Below are 16,428 nucleotides of genomic sequence, written 5' to 3'. Positions count from 1 at the left end.
GAGAGGTATGTTTAATACTTTGCTGGTTTGTACTCTTGTCTGTGAGTTGCCACAAACACTTCTTTCCCCTTGGAAATATGAACAGGGGCCCCTGCTTTCCTGTGGCCCCAAGTCCTGGTGTGTGCTAGTGCTCTTCCTCACCGTGAGACTGGCCCCAGACTGCTACCTGGATCTGAATATGTATAATGTAAGAAGATCCTTTCACCCAGAGTCAGCAAGGGGATTCCTGTAATCTACTCCTGAGCAGTTAGTTAGTTGTCCAACTTCCCCTTACTTTCTGTGTCTGAGTGTTCTGGAACCCTTTCTGATGACTCAGCTGCTCCCAATGTTTGTTGTTTAATGAGGCTTGTCTTGTGATGATTTGCTTTCTACTTCTACTCCACTACCCTAGATCTTTACTGACACCCTTCTAAGTTGTTTTGAGCTAAAAATTATTTCACCCATCTTTTTGTGGTTTATGCAGCATCAGAATTCATTTTGAGGTGCTATCTCATAGTTCTCCTGAGGGTAATTTGGTAGAGGTCAAATGAGTCTGTGTACCTTCTCCATGTTGGTTCCTGATATAAGTACTTTTTTTAAAGTACAAAACAGAGCAAAAGGATAAGAAGGAAAGAAACAAAAGGGGCAATTTTAGAACTACAACTTAGAGTGAATGGTATAATTTTTTTTTATACATTTACCTTCTGTCTTAGAATCAAAATCGTGCATTGGTTCCAAAGCAGAAGAATGGTAACAGCTAGGTAGTGGTGGTTAAGTGACTTGTGGTTAAGTTACCGAGGCAGATTTGAACCCAGGAACTCCTGTCTCTAGGCCTGGTGCTTTCAATCCACTGAACCACCTGACTACCCCCAAACACATAATTTTTAAATAATGCATAAGGAGAATTGTGATTTCATATGCTACCTTTCCCCCCCCCTCTTCTTTATGGACGGAAATATTTCTATTTGATAGTACTTATTAAATATAGAATATGCAAAAAATTTAAAAAGTAAGGAAACTAAATAGAATCTTGGGATTAGACATCTCTGTTGAATTCCTAAAGAGAAAGAGACATTATGTTATGTAAATATATGCAGAATCTGCTATCAAATTCTAGCTATAGATTTTTTGGTGTCCATAAGTATAGTCATAAATGCTCACTCATTATATTGGTTGTGTTTAAGTCATATACTTTATAATATCACTAAGAAGGAATTCCATAATATGCTCATGGTGTAGTGACACACTTTGATGGCCTCTGATTTAGTGAGCACAAGTCTCAAGCGTGGGAGCATGGTGGAGATTTGTCACAAATAAGCTGCTTTCTCATAGGATTGATGGATCAGAAAAGAACTAGGGAGAAAATAAGACTGTCATTTTTTATTTTAATTTTTGGAGTAGATTTCTTTCTTTTCAATGTTGTGATTATCATAAGGAAATTTATTAAATGACCATTGAGATTTTATATAAAAATTAATAGTACAATAGAAGAACATATGTTAGTATGTAGTTTTGTAATTCATCATGTTTTCCTGGGATCTTTATGTACAGTTTAGTGGCCCCCATTTCTATTTGAGTTTGGCACCTTGGTCTATAGAAATCTTCATAAGGAACCTCTCTCTACTGATAAAGAATAACTTCTATTCTGAAATTCTGAACTTAGACAATTGACCTGGGGATACTGAGTTCAGTGGCTTCCCCTGCTTACACCATCAGGATATGTCTAACCTGGTTTTACTGATTTCACTCTAAAATCAGCTCTTGATCCATTATAACAGGCTGCCCCATTCATAGAAGTTTACATTCACTATTATATAATATGTAAGTATAAAAATATAAGGATATATATGATATATATTATATAATAGTGAATGCAATTATCTGTGAATGGGGCATATATACACAAAATATAGTGATAGTATACAATTACAAAATTTCTCATTCAATTCAAGAAATAAAGATAATTTTAGGATTTGTTATCTATGTATTTAATCAGTTACTGGAATGTCATAAAATACAATGAACAAATGCTCAGGGGGAATCCATTTAATTAACAAACTAGTCAATCAGCTTCAATGAGACACCTGTGTGATCTGAAGGGATTTCTTTGCATTTCATTTTTCTCAACAGTAAAATTTGTGGATTGTAGCAAATGAACCCAAAGTTCTCATCTATTTTTAAATCTTATAATTCTATGATCTATGTGCCTTGTATTGTCTCTATCAGATACAGAACATCAGTGGATCTTGAAACTGTGCCTCAAAAAGGGAAATGTTTAATTATTGTAGTGTTTTTTTTAAATACTACTATTGGGAATGTTTGTAGGCTTTAAAGATAGAATTGATCATATACTCATGTAATCACAGACAGTAACAATATGAAATGTAGCTTACTTTCCTAATTTAATTCAGTGTAGTATAGGAAATAAAGAGCCTCAAAGCCAGCAAGTTGTGGGATCATGTTCTACCCCTAAGTCTTAATTCATGTGTGACTTTAAATAAGTCACTGAATTTTAGAGTCTAAGATTACATGGTGCAGAGAAAATGCTATCCTGAATATAGGAGTTCCCTGTACTAGGAAAATTATCTAGCCCATCCCTATCCTTCAATGATGACATAATTGAGAGAAAGGGGTAAAGGGGGAGAGGAAGAGACAGAGAATGTGAGTGTTTAAATATATTTAAGACACAGCTGTGTGGTGCAATTCTAGTCTTTAAAGACTGATTTTCAGCTATAATATTTTTTTAACTTTTAATATTTTATTTCTTTAGAAAAATTTTCCATGGTTGCATGATTATTGTTTTTACTTTCCTCTTCACTCCCCTTCACCTCCCCCATATCCAATGCGCATTTCCACTGGTTTTAACTTGTGTGATCAGTCAAGATTTATTTACATATTATTGATAGTTGCATTGATATGGTCATTGAGTGTCTATATCCCCAACCATGTACGCATCAACCCATGTGTTCAAACAGTTGCTTTTCTTCTGTGTTTCCACTCCTGCAGTTCTCCCTCTGAAGGTGGATAGAGTTCTTTTCCATAAATCCCTCAGAATTGTCTTGGGTCATTGCATTGCTGCCAGTACAGAAGTCCATTACATTTGATTTTACCACAGTGTATCAGTCTCTGTGTAAAATGTTCTTCTAGCTCTGCTCCTTTAACTCTGCATTAATTCCTGGAGGTCTTTCCAGTTCACATGGAATTCCTCCAGTTTATTATTCTTTTGATCACAATAGTATTCTATCACCAGCATATACCACAGTTTATTCAGCCATTCCCCAATTGAAGGGCATACCCTCCTTTTCCAGTTCTTTGCCACCACAAAAAGCGCAGCTATAAATATTTTCATACAAGTCTGTTTATCTATGATCTCTTTGGAGTACAAATCCAGCAATGCTATGGCTGGATCAAAGGGCAGGCAGTCTTTTAGAGTTCTTTGGGCATAGTTCCAAATTGCCACCCAGAATGGTTTGATCAGTTCACAACTCCACCAGTAATGCATTAATTTCCCTATTTGGCTACATCCTCTCCAACATTCATCAGTCTCCCATTATATCATTTTAGACAATCTGCTAGGTGTGAGGTGGTACCTCAGAGTTATTTTGATTTGCATTTCTCTAATTATTAGAGATTTAGAACACTTTCTCATGTGCTTATTGATACTTTTGATTTCTTTATCTGAAAATTGCCTATTCATGTCCCTTGCCCATTTATCAATTGGGGAATGGCTTGATTTTTTATACAATTGATTTAGCTCCTTATATATTTGAGTAAATAGACAATTGTCAGACTTTTTTGTTATAAAAATTTCTTCCCAGTTTGTTTCCCTTCTGATTTTGGTTGCATTGTTTTTGTTTGTGCAAAAAAAATTAATTTAATGAAATCAAAATTATTTATTTTACATTTTGTAATTTTTTCTAAATCTTGCTTGGTTTTAAAATTTTCCCTTTCCTATAGATCTGACAGGTATACTATTCTATGTTAACCTAATTTTCTTATAATTTCCTTCTTTATATTCAAGTCATTCACCAATTCTGAATTTATCTTGGTGTAGGGTGTGAGATGTTGATCTAAGCCTAATCTCTCCCATATTGTTTTCCAAATTTCCCAGCAGTTTTTGTCAAATAGTGGATTCATGTCCCAAAAGTTGGGCTCTTTGGGTTTATCATATACTGTCTTGCTGATGTCATTAACCCCAAGTCTATTCCACTGATCCTCCCTTCTATCTCTTAGCCAGTACCATAATATTTTAATGACTGCTGCTTTATAGTATAGTTTAATATTTGGTACTGCTAGGTCACCCTCCTTCATGTTTTTTTTTCATTATTTCTCTTGATATTCTTAGTCTTTTGTTATTCCAAATGAACTTTGTTATAGTTTTTTCTAATTCAGTAAAAAAGTTTTTTGGTAGTTTGATAGGTATGTCACTAAATAGATAAATTAATTTGGGTAGAATGGTCATTTTTATTATGTTAGCTCATCCTACCCATGAGCAATCAATGTTTTTCCAATTGTTTAGATTCAGTTTTAATTGTTTGGAAAGTGTTTTGTAGTTGTGTTTGTATAATTCCTGTGGTTGTTTTGGTAGATAGATTCCCAAGTATTTTATATTGTCTAGGGTGATTTTTAATGGTGTTTCTCTTTCTACCTCTTGTTGCTGTGATGTATTGGAAATATATAGAAATGCTGATGATTTGTGTGCATTTATTTTGTATCCTGCAACTTTGCTAAAGTTGTTGATTATTTCTACTAGCTTTTAAGTTGATTCTCTAGGATTTTTTTTAAACCCTTGTACTTCGGTGTATTGTCTCATAGGTGGAAGAGTGGTAAGGGTGGGCAATGGGGGTCAAGTAACTTGCCCAGGGTCACACAGCTGGGAAGTGGCTGAGGCCGGGTTGGAACCTAGGACCTCCTGTCTCTAGGCCTGACTCTCACTCCACTGAGCTACCCAGCTGCCCCTCTAGGATTTTTTAAGTAGACCTGCATATCCACTACAAAGAATGATAGCTTAGTCTCCTCATTGCACATTTTAATACCTTCAATTTCTTTTTCTTCTCTAATTGCTACTGTTAGTGTTTCTAGTACAATGTTAAATAACAGAGGCGATAGTGGGCATCCTTGTTTCACTCCTGATCTTATTTGGAAGGCTTCTAATTTATCTCTATTGCATATGATGCTTGTTGATGGTTTTAGAAATATACTGTTTATTAATTTTAGGAAAGGTCCTTCTATTCCTATACTTTCTAGTGTTTTCAATAGGAATGGATGTTGTATTTTGTCAAAGGCTTTTTCAGAATCTATTGAGATAATCATGTGGTTTTTTTTGGTTTGCTTGTTAATATGGTCAATTATGTGAATGGTTTTCTTGATGTTGAAATTAATCAGGTTAAATTCAACCTGATCATAATGAATAACCCTTGTGATCACTTGCTGGAGTCTCTTTGCTAGTATTCTGTTTAAGATTTTTGCATCTATGTTCATTAAGGAGATTGGTTTGTAGTTTTCTTTCTCTGTTTTTGATCTAACTGGCTTTGGGATCACTACCATATTTTTATCATAAAAGGAATTTGGTAGAAATTCTTCTTTGCTTATTATGTCAAATAGTTTGTATAGCATTGGAATTAATTGTTCTTTGAAGGTTTGATAGAATTCACTTGTGAATCCATCTGGTCCTGGGGATTGTTTCTTAGGGAGTTCTTTGATGCCTTGTTCAATTTCTTTTACTGATATGGGATTATTTAAGTACTCTATTTCTTCTACTCTTAATCTAAATCTGCTCGTGTTTTGATAGGAGCTATTTCCCCTCCTTATGTTGTGGAAGTGCCCAAATCCCACATACCTTCGATACTGTGCCCTATTGTAGGGTCCCTTCTTTCATCTGGATTTGTTTTTTGTCCTTTGGAGGTACTCTATATCCATTGGTAAGGAGAGAAAGTCGCCCTACCTCTACTCTGCCACCATCTTAACCCAGAAGTCTCCGCTATTATCTTTTGATTTTCCTTTTCAGTTTTGTCTGTCCTGATGTTCATGGCTTCCAGCAGGTCAATTCTGGTCTCTAATTTGCTTATTACTTCATTTGATTTTTGTGACTCTTTTCCCATATGGGCAATTTTGTCTTTTAAGCTGTTATTTTCTTTTTGAATTACTTTTATTTCTTTCCCCAACTTTTCTTCCCATTTTTCTTCTATCTTTCTTACTTGGTTCTTGAACTTGTAAGATTAAAAATTAATATCCAAAATACTCCGAGTATTATTTTTTAAAAGATTTAATAATAATTACTTAAAGCAAAGAAAAAATAGCCTCAATAAAAGAGAAACTTTCCAGACTGCACACCTGGAAGAGAGCTCAGAGCCATCAGAGCAGAGAGCCCCCACTGAGAGGGAGGTTTCCAGCAAATTTATTTCCCAAAATGTAAGGACTCCAAGAGAAGATGTAACTTAAAATGATGCTTGTTAAAGTAGTTCAGGTGTATCTAATTTCTTTTTATACAAACTCCTTTTTGAGCTCCTCCAGAGCAGTGATTTCCAAAGAGGGTGCTACCGCCCCCTGATGGGTGCTGCAGCAATCCAGGGGAGCAGTGATGGCCACAGGTGCATTTATCTTTCCTATTAATTGTTATTAAAATGAAAAAAAAATAATTTCCAGTGGGCTAAGTAATATTTTTTTTTCTGGAAAGGGGGCAGTAGGCCAAAAAAGTTTGGGAATCACTGCTCCACAGGTTGTGACTAATTCCTTTCTTTTTTTCTTTGAAAGTTTCGATATGTTAGCTCTTTTTTTACTCTCTGTTGTTGCTTCTGTATTTTGCTCTTTTTCTCCATAGAAATTGTCCAGGGTCAAGAGCTATTTTTTTTCTGTTACTTATTCCTTTTATTACTAGTGGATTGGAGTTCTTGCATATTGGTGATCATTGCTTTCTTAGCTTCTGTCTCACAGGGCTTTGACTTGGTAGTATCTTCCCTTCTCTGTCAGAGGCCTGAATGAGGGCAGGTAGATCTGTGATTTCTTTGTATAGCTGGGACTTTAAAGCATTTTTCCCTGAGGCTATCCTTTTAGTCCATATTCTTCAGCCTTAAGTCTTACTGCCAAAGTCTTGTACTGCCCACAGGGATAAGTCTATAATGCTTTCAGCCAGACCCCAAGAATTTAGATTGCCTCAGCCCTCTGTAGCAGAAGTTGATATGGGGGAAAGGTGATCAGTTTGGGCTTTGATTAGCTCAGTTTCACCCCCTTATAGCATGGGAATCTCCACTCACTGCCTACCTTTAACACTGAATCCAGTGGGAGAGCCCCTTTACTTGTTCAGTATTGATTTCTGTACTTTTGAGACGCTTTGTAATGATCAGTTGGAAGGAGATTCAGAAGACTCCTGTTACTATGCCGTCTTCTTGTCTCTCTCCCATATTAGCAGAATTTCTATAACTGTGAGAAGGGACAACTACTACCATGAACACTGAGACCTTCATTTCCTCTTTTTGGACTGCTATAAGAGTTTCTTAACTGATCTAGCCACTTCCAGACTTGTACCTATTTTAGCCTAGAATTAGCATTATCAGAGCTAGAAAAAAATAGCATCTGGGGTCAGAGTATCTAGATTCAAAACCCTTCCCTGCCATACCTTAATAGTATATCCTGGGTATAAATCATCTATCTTTCTTTGCTTCAATTTCCTCAACTGTAAAAGAGAGCACTGGCAGAATTGATATGGAACAAACATTTTGTGAACCATAAAGCAGCTATTACTATTGATTCTGCTCACAGCATTGTTTTCCTCAAGGACTTCTTCTTTTCTCTCCCTCCCCACTCAGACAGGTATTCTTTGATCTGGTCAAATTAGTTGACTTGCTTTTCCTGGAAAACATTGAAAAATTTTCCTGCACTGGTGATTATACACATTCCATTTCATTCTTGGTAGCAAACTACCAAGTAACATTATCAATGTTGGTTTTTAAATTTTTTTTTAATTTATTTTGTTAAACATTTCCAAGTTCCATCCTTTTCTGGTCCTGGAAGAACACAAGAATTTTTCAAGCATCTGTGGTTGAGTGTGTCACATTTGAAATAAAGATGAAGAGCTGGTTTCTGAGCCAGGAAGACTTCGGTCCAAGTAGTCCTCTGACAGTTACTAGCTATGTATCTCTGGCTGGACAAATCACTTAGCTCCTCAGTGCCCTAAGCCAGAGATGTCAAACATAGTTATAGGCCACCTGCCACCCACAAATTCTCAAATGTAGCCAGAACAGGTTAAAATGCAATTGGGGAAATATATAACAAAATAAATAAAATTATAATAAAACATAGATGCAATTATATTTTTAAAATAAGTATATAAGGCCCTCAGAAATCCTTTTGAATGAATTAGGACCCCATTTCTATTTGAATATGACAGCATTACTCTAGGCAACTTTCTAAGAAGGTGCTAATCTGGTTGGTAAATTAACTTCCTTTATTCTAAAGTTTCACATAACAATGAAATCACAGGTTTAGTCCTTATCCCTAGTAATTTGTGGGGAAGAGAGAGACACATGTCTAATATGAGTGATGTTGTTAACAATATAACAGGCATTCAAGGGGGTCAACATAGAATGACAGGAAAGAGTGAGACGGGGACACCAGAGGATCAAGAATAACATGATAGATAGACTTGAGAGAATGAGGCCAAAAACAATAATTTTATTATTCGATGAAAAAAGGAAAAGTCAAAGGAAATAGTACATACAATGGCAAGGTAGATTCCTTGTCTTGACTAACAATTCCTTCAAAGATCTGATTGTATTCTGAGGACAGGCTGATTATAAATGATAAAGCCTGTTTGAGGTATTTACTCTTAGCCTTATCATCTCTGCCCAGTACCTCATTCACTCCAAAATTGAATAGATTATTTTCTCCAAAGTGTGTCCTCCTTTTTCTGTGTATCTGGCCTTGACTGATGATCCAATATGTTTTGGTGGAGTATTATGGCCATAAGACATATCAAAAGTAATTTTATTTGTGCCTCTTTTATAAGGCTTTTCACAGTCTATCTTGTTTCATAGCTATTTGTATATTAAGGTCCTAGGTTAACCAATGCCTGATTGAGGTATAGATGCAATTTTTGATTCTGGAAGATAATGGCAACAGAAAATCAGCTCTGACAAGTCTTTCTAAGCTAGTAGGGATTTAAGTATGGCACTAGTAGCAAAATGTTTTATAATTTTGAGGCTTTGGTATTGTTCATTGCCAAGATGGTTTCAGGAAGTTCAGTTTTTCAGGCATGGCAACTCTCAGTGATCTTTGCTTATATCATAACATGATACATATTTGTTTTCTATATATACATATATGTTACAATATGATTTTGATATGTGTTGCTGGAAGGTGTACCCAATATCAATAAATCATAGAATATTGAAGTATTGAATTAAGCCTTATTCTCTTTCTAAGCTGCAAACTCCATGAAGTAAGGAATTGTCACTTTCATCTTTTTACCTTGCCTATGAATGAACAGAGAGAGTCATATCTCAGTAAATATGTTATCCAGTCAGTGAACATTCATTAGGTGCCTATGCTAAGAAGTTTTATTATTCAGTTGCTTTTCAGTCATGTCTAACTCTTTGTTTTTTGTACCTTTCTCAAGAAAATCCCCCCATTTGGGATTTCTTGACAAAGGTACAAGAGTAGTCCACCAGTTTTCTTCTCCAGCTCAATATACAATTGAGGAACTAAAGCAAACAGGGGGCAAGAGCTAGAAAGGATCACAGAGGACAAAGAGTTGAAAGTTTCTAAAGTTGGATTTGCACTCAGGAAAATGAGTCTTTCTGCTATCCACTGTGGCACATAATTGACCAGGAGAGATTTTTAAAAAAAGGAAGAAAAAGGCAGTCCTTTTCCTCAAGGAATTCATAAGCTAAATGAATGCATTTTAAATTCTTAATTTGTACCACAAACTTTCTAATATCTTATATAGAGATGAGACTTTTTTAGGCTCCTTGGTTACTGAAGGAAGTTCTATGTAAATACCTCATAGGATTATCATATCTCATAACTTTTAGAATATCATTGATGTTCTGGAAAATCCCTATTGTAGGCTAAGCTACCATATTTTAAGGATGAAACTCAGAAGTGACATTTAAAATGACAATATATTTATTCTATGGTAAAGGGAAGTTTCAGAAGAATATGAAAGGAAATAATTCACCAGCCCTTCAAATAAAGTGAAAACAAACACACATAGAAAGAAATGAGTGATTATAACTGCATTTTACATATTGAATGCACCCTTATACCAGCACAGTCTTCTTACTAATGAAAAATGACTCAGATTTCAGCCACAACTATGAACATAGGACTAGAGGATGACACCCAGCCAGACTGCTCAATGGTTTAGGACTGAAAATGGAAATTATGAAAAAGCATTATGACTTTTCCCTGGCCTTATATACAAGGCACATCCTAAACTGGAAGGCAAGTTAGACACAAGAAACCTACCTAAACCAAGAGAGCATGAAAAATTATTTTAGAAAAATAAGTAATGAACCCTAGGCTTTGAGTAAATGGTACAAACCCCACCATGTTCAAATGTGCACTAAAGCTTTTGCTCCAAGCTCTTGAATGGTGCTCCAGTATCTAGCAACTACAGTTCTTAAACAAGTTGGCAATAAGAAAGGGAGTAAGGTGTGTCATTCATTTGTTTGACCAGCTATTATAAAAATAAGGGGTACTTTGTTGGCTCAGTGGATAGTCAAACCTAAAGATAGGAGGTCCTTGGTTCAAATGTAACCTCAGATACTTCCTAGCTGTGTGATTCTGGACAACTGACATCCCTAATTTGCCTAGTCCTTACCACTCTTCTGCCTTGGAATCAATATCAAATATTGATTCTAAGAGAGAAGGTAAAGGTTTTAAAAATAATAATAATAAGTTTCTACAAATCATCACAACCATGGAAAACTCTTATCTCAGTTTATCTTATCCAGGTCTTTAGTAACTATCTATTTGCTGTTATTTTTTAGCCTAATGTGTATACATTCACATAGTATAAATTAGTGGATATATATATATGTATATATATATATAAATAGAGAGAGAGAGAAAGAGATGGATAGATAGGCAAATAGATATTTAGATATATATAAATATATGTGTGTATATACTTATATATCTGTATATATAATATATTAGCCTAGAAACTTTACATATGCATGTATATGTGTATATATATATATATGTATACTCAGGAATTCTCTGTGTGTATCTATATATGTAAATATATAAGCCTAGAAACTTTATATATGTATATGTAAATATATGCTTAGAAACTTTATGTGTGTATCTATGTTTATATAATTTTGTTATATATTTTCTGCATCAGAATGTATTTGTAAAGAAAAAATTTAAAAATAAGAAAAAACATTTTAAAAACTTGGTCATGTTTACACAAATTCATACAATAATATGCATTCCATAATATTATTCTCAGGGAAGGATGTTGGGAAGGGAAAGGGAATTGATTATTAGAAACATTACAGAGTTAGAAATAGCAAGGCTTGGCAACTGACTGAATATGGGGAGTGAGGAATTGAAGAGTCCAAGTTGCTTTTTGAGTCGGAATGAGATTTTTAACTCAGATCTCCTTAATATCACTTTGTTGCTAGCTAAGCAAAAAGTTATTGTTGTTGTTGTTTTCTTTTATCTAGCCTGAATCCTTGGTGGAGAACAGCTGTTCACCACTTTCCACATACTATATAATAACACTACCCATAGAACAGAATGGCTTCCAAAAGTATGGATGCTTCTCTAGTATTCGAAGTGACAAATCCAGGAAAGTTAAGATTAGCAGAATATCATAACATCAGTATATTATTTCCACATAACAAAGTACAATTTCTCTTGCAAAGGAATTCACACAGTTTATTAACTCTCTAGAGATCATAATACTTGATACAAAACAGAAGCATGGGGATGAACATCTAATTCCATCTGTAGATTTTGTGAAAACAAAATTGAGACCAAACTGATGCATCCAGCATGTAACTAGTGGGTTTGGACTTATTTCTACAGTTGAAGAAAGGGAAAATAAAAGTTGCAAAAAGAAACAGATGACAGGTTTGGTTTTTTTTGCCTGCCTACTTCTTTATGAAATTAATTGGAAACTCACCATTGACATTCAAGCAATAGTCCTACAAAAATATATCTGAGTAGAACAATAGATTAAATGCAAGCTGAAATTGGTGAATTTTGCATGAACAAAAAAGAAAAATCCAAAAGGATACGAATGTGCTGATTTTCTTTTTGTTTGATCTCTTTTCTTAAACTGAGAACAGGGACTAATTAATATATCTAAAATATACCTTCATCTATTGCCACAAAACAGACTGATTCTATCTGGAAAGGAAAAAAAATTTTTCTATGGTCTCTACATCAGAAAAACTCAGGTTAATAACAGATTACAAATGACCCTGGTTTTAGGAACCACATGGAGAACTGAGAAAATAGTGTTACTTATACTTAGCTTAGAAATAAATTCACTCTCAATTCCTAAAGTTCCCAGATTGAATCAAATTGACCTCCAGCCTCAAAACCAGAAAACTAAAAACCAATCTTCTCTTCTCATCCTTTGGTGGAATAATCTCAGGCTACTGTTTCTCCCTCACTTTCCTCTCTACTGTCAGCTTTAGGAAGACCAGCTGCTTTGCCTTTGGAAAATTCTCAAGCCCGCTTTCTGATTTCTTCAGCCTTCAGGCAGCAGTTTCAGAGTATCAGACACTGCAATTTCTTCTTCTCTAGGGTATTTGGTGTTTCCCCAAACCTATGCATCTTTGAGAAAACACCATATCTAAGGCAGGAACTTGTTTAGATTATGCAAATGATATTAACTCTGACTAGCTACATTCCACACTAAGAAACTTCTTGGTTTATCTAGAGTTTGAAACTTTAAATAACCTCTAGAGAGAAGGTACACAGGTTTATAGAGTGGGAGACTAACCTGAAATACAGTTAGAAATTGGAAATGATTCAGAAGGAACAGGGCCACCAATGTCAGGAAAGAAGAGGACTTTGCTTTGTCCCACTGGCATCAACATTCATTCCTGGCAGGATTGAAAAAGCAGCTTTGTCTTACCTTTTATCCCCAGTGCTTATTAGTACATTGCCTTGATTAAATACTTGGTGACTTTTAGGATCCACTATTAACTGCCTCTTTCACCCTCCTAAAATCTCCTCTGTTATCAAAAATGACTGAATTAAGAGGATAAATCAGTTTCTCCTTTAAGTGTCTGATGTGTTTTGTGCAACTTCAGAGATTTCCAAAAACAGAAAATTCACCCACACCCTATACCATAGTATGAAACAATGGTAAAAATTATTCAATATTTTCACAGAAAACTTTCTCATATGTATATCCATTTTTAAGAAAATAAAATTCAAATTGAAGTAACAAAATTTAAGCTAACACATGAGTTTGCTATAGTTGAAGATGGGTAGCAGAACAAGCATCTGCTAATACTGAGCAAGAAGTATCCTTCTTCCTCTTGTAAATCAAACCGTCCATCACTCCTTCCTCACTCTAAATGTGACTCAACTGGTGACACAAGCGAATATATATTTCCTGGGCTCTTGGTGGAGACCATAGCCATATTAGAAAAGGACAGGGCCCCTCCATCAGAAGGAGGGGATATGTGGATGCTATTTCTTATTCTGAATTAAGATATAATGTTTCATATCAGTCTCACTATGTAGGAGAGAGAGTGAAAGCCCCTGGTGCACCTTGTCAATATGGTAGTGGAACTATCCAAGTGCTTGGCAATCAGATGTTGGGATGTTAACGATCCTACTGGACCCTGTCTACAATGGTTATGGTCCTCTTTGCCCCTCTCTCATGATCCTAACAATTAGTTGGGGCAGAACCTCATGTCAGATGTCCAAGATCCCATTTGAATTAACACTGGAGGTCAGGGGAAAACAAACAAAAATTAAATGAAACTTGCAACTTAATTTTTTTAATGTTAAGAATTGTTTTTATATGCAATATGGAAAAAATGAAATATTATTTTTAAAATGTATGTCCACCTTAAGAGAAAGAGTTGAAAGCAAAAGTAAGATATATATATATATACATATATATATATACATGTATTTTTTTTCTCAAATGATGTCTTCTTTAATGGAGATAGAGAATGGAAAGAGTTAACTGGATATTTAAATACATAAATACATAAATTTTAAAATATACAGATAAAATTAAACTTTTAAAAAATTTAATTTAAAAAACAACAAAATGACTTTTCCTCTATCCTTGTACCCCCATCCCTAGAACATATCTATTCTGAATTTTAAAGTTTGGACCCACTACTCTCAAATTCTCTATTGGAAACTACCATGTTTCCCTGTTCACTGGAAGGAGACATGATGTTGCAATGGAAAGATTATTGGATTTGAAATCAGAGGATCTATTTTCAAATTCTAAATACATCCTCTTTCTATATATGTTAACTTCAAAAAGGAAACTAATCTCCCTTAGCCTCGTTTTTTTAAGTTTATTTATTTAATTAGTTAATTTAGAATATTTTCCATGGTTCCATGATTCACGTTCTTTCCCTCCCTTCCTCCTACCCCCTCCTGTAGCCAACAAGCAATTTCACATGGTTTTACAAGTGTCATTGATCCAGACCTATTTCCATATTATTAACATTTGTACTAGGGTTATTGTTTAGAGTCTATATCCTCAATCATATCCTCATTGAACCATGTGATCAAGACTTTGTTTTTCTTCTGTTTCTACTCCCACATTTCTTTCTGATCTCCAATTTGTTTATCATTTCATTTCATTTCTGGACTTCTTCCAAGTGGGAGAGTCTGTCTTTTCAACTGCTATTTTCTTTTTGAACTATTTCCCACTTTTCTTGCCAAGTTTATTCTATCTTTCTTATTTGGTTCTTCACCTCCATTCTGATTTCCTGGAGGGCTTGTGACCAATTTTCATGTGGTTTGGAAAGTTTGGATGTGTTTGCTTGTTTGTTGCCCTTTACTGTCTCCTCCACAGATTATTGATTTTCTCCAGTGATTGGAGGACTAGAGCAATGGGTTCCTCAAAAAAGCTAAATTTGAGGAGAACAATCAAACCAGTCATCCCTAGTTTCTCACCTGACTATATTCCTCTGAACTTCTCCATCGTAGGTATCTTTTCTCCCTCTCCCACTTTCAGCTTTCTTATTAGACTGTACTGTTTTTAAGAGGAATATTCTTTTAAGAGAAAGAATAGCCTAGTAATTAAACTAGATCCCTAGTGATTAATATGATGCCTGGCACATAGTAGATATTTAATAAATGTCATTGACTCATGGACAAACACATCTACATAGATTTAAATATAATGGGTATATTTTGCATGTATGTGCCTGCAGATGCACACATTCATGGGTGCACATGCTTGAACACATAGATGCCAATTCCATATGCAGGTATGCACATGTATGCATGTCTGTGTGTACACACAAACATACATGAATTGATATAGTTGTCCCTCGCTATATCATGGTTCACTTATCATGACTTCACTGTATCGTAGCTTCTTAAAAAATATATGTAATTCTGTATTGTGGAATTTTGGCTATATTGTGGGATTTTGTTAAATTATATAGGTTTAAGAGTGTAGAAAGTGTTTAAGAGCATATGAAATGTTTATAAGAGTGTGGGAAAGGTTTATAGGAGAGTGGGAAGGGTTTATAAAGCCTTAAAATACATATAAATAATAAAATAAATATAAAGCTGCTACTTCACGGAATTTCCCCTATTGCAGGGGTCTCTGGAACATAACTCCCATGATAGGTGAGGGATCACTGTATATGTTTCAGATGTAATGCATACACATATCTCAAACCTCATAACATACATGCATATGTGCTATATATACATGTTTATGACAAATTCAATATAATTGGTTTCTTTTGTAATCTAATGCATTTAATTTTATTCATTTTAGAAATGTTATGCTGAGAAAGGAAAATTCACATTATTCGACTGATAATGGGTGTACAGCACAAAAGTGATTAATAATATTTTCCATAGAATTTGATGTGAACAAGTCCCACTGCATGAGAAGAGAAGAATGGATTATAATCTATATCCCTGGAAGGACTATATACAAAGATGAGATAATAGAATTATTGAAATATTGAAGATGATTGGGCTACACTTGGAACATAGAAGAAACAAGTTCATTGATAAAGAGGAATGAGAAAGTAGGAGAAGGAAGAGAGACAGACAGAAAGGGAAGAACAACTTTTGTGAAACAGAGGTTGAATATCTTACGTTAAAGAACTCACCTTTCAATGGTCTTGAAGTAATTTAAGTAAACTTTTTTTTTAAACCCTTGTACTTCGGTGTATTGTCTCATAGGTGGAAGATTGGTAAGGGTGGGCAATGGGGGTCAAGTGACTTGCCCAGGGTCACACAGCTGGGAAGTGGCTGAGGCCG

This window comes from Gracilinanus agilis, chromosome 4 (genome assembly GCF_016433145.1).
Source record: "Gracilinanus agilis isolate LMUSP501 chromosome 4, AgileGrace, whole genome shotgun sequence".
Classification (NCBI taxonomy): domain Eukaryota; kingdom Metazoa; phylum Chordata; class Mammalia; order Didelphimorphia; family Didelphidae; genus Gracilinanus; species Gracilinanus agilis.
The sequence above is the reverse complement of the archived record's forward strand: the minus strand, read 5'-3'. Positions refer to the sequence as shown.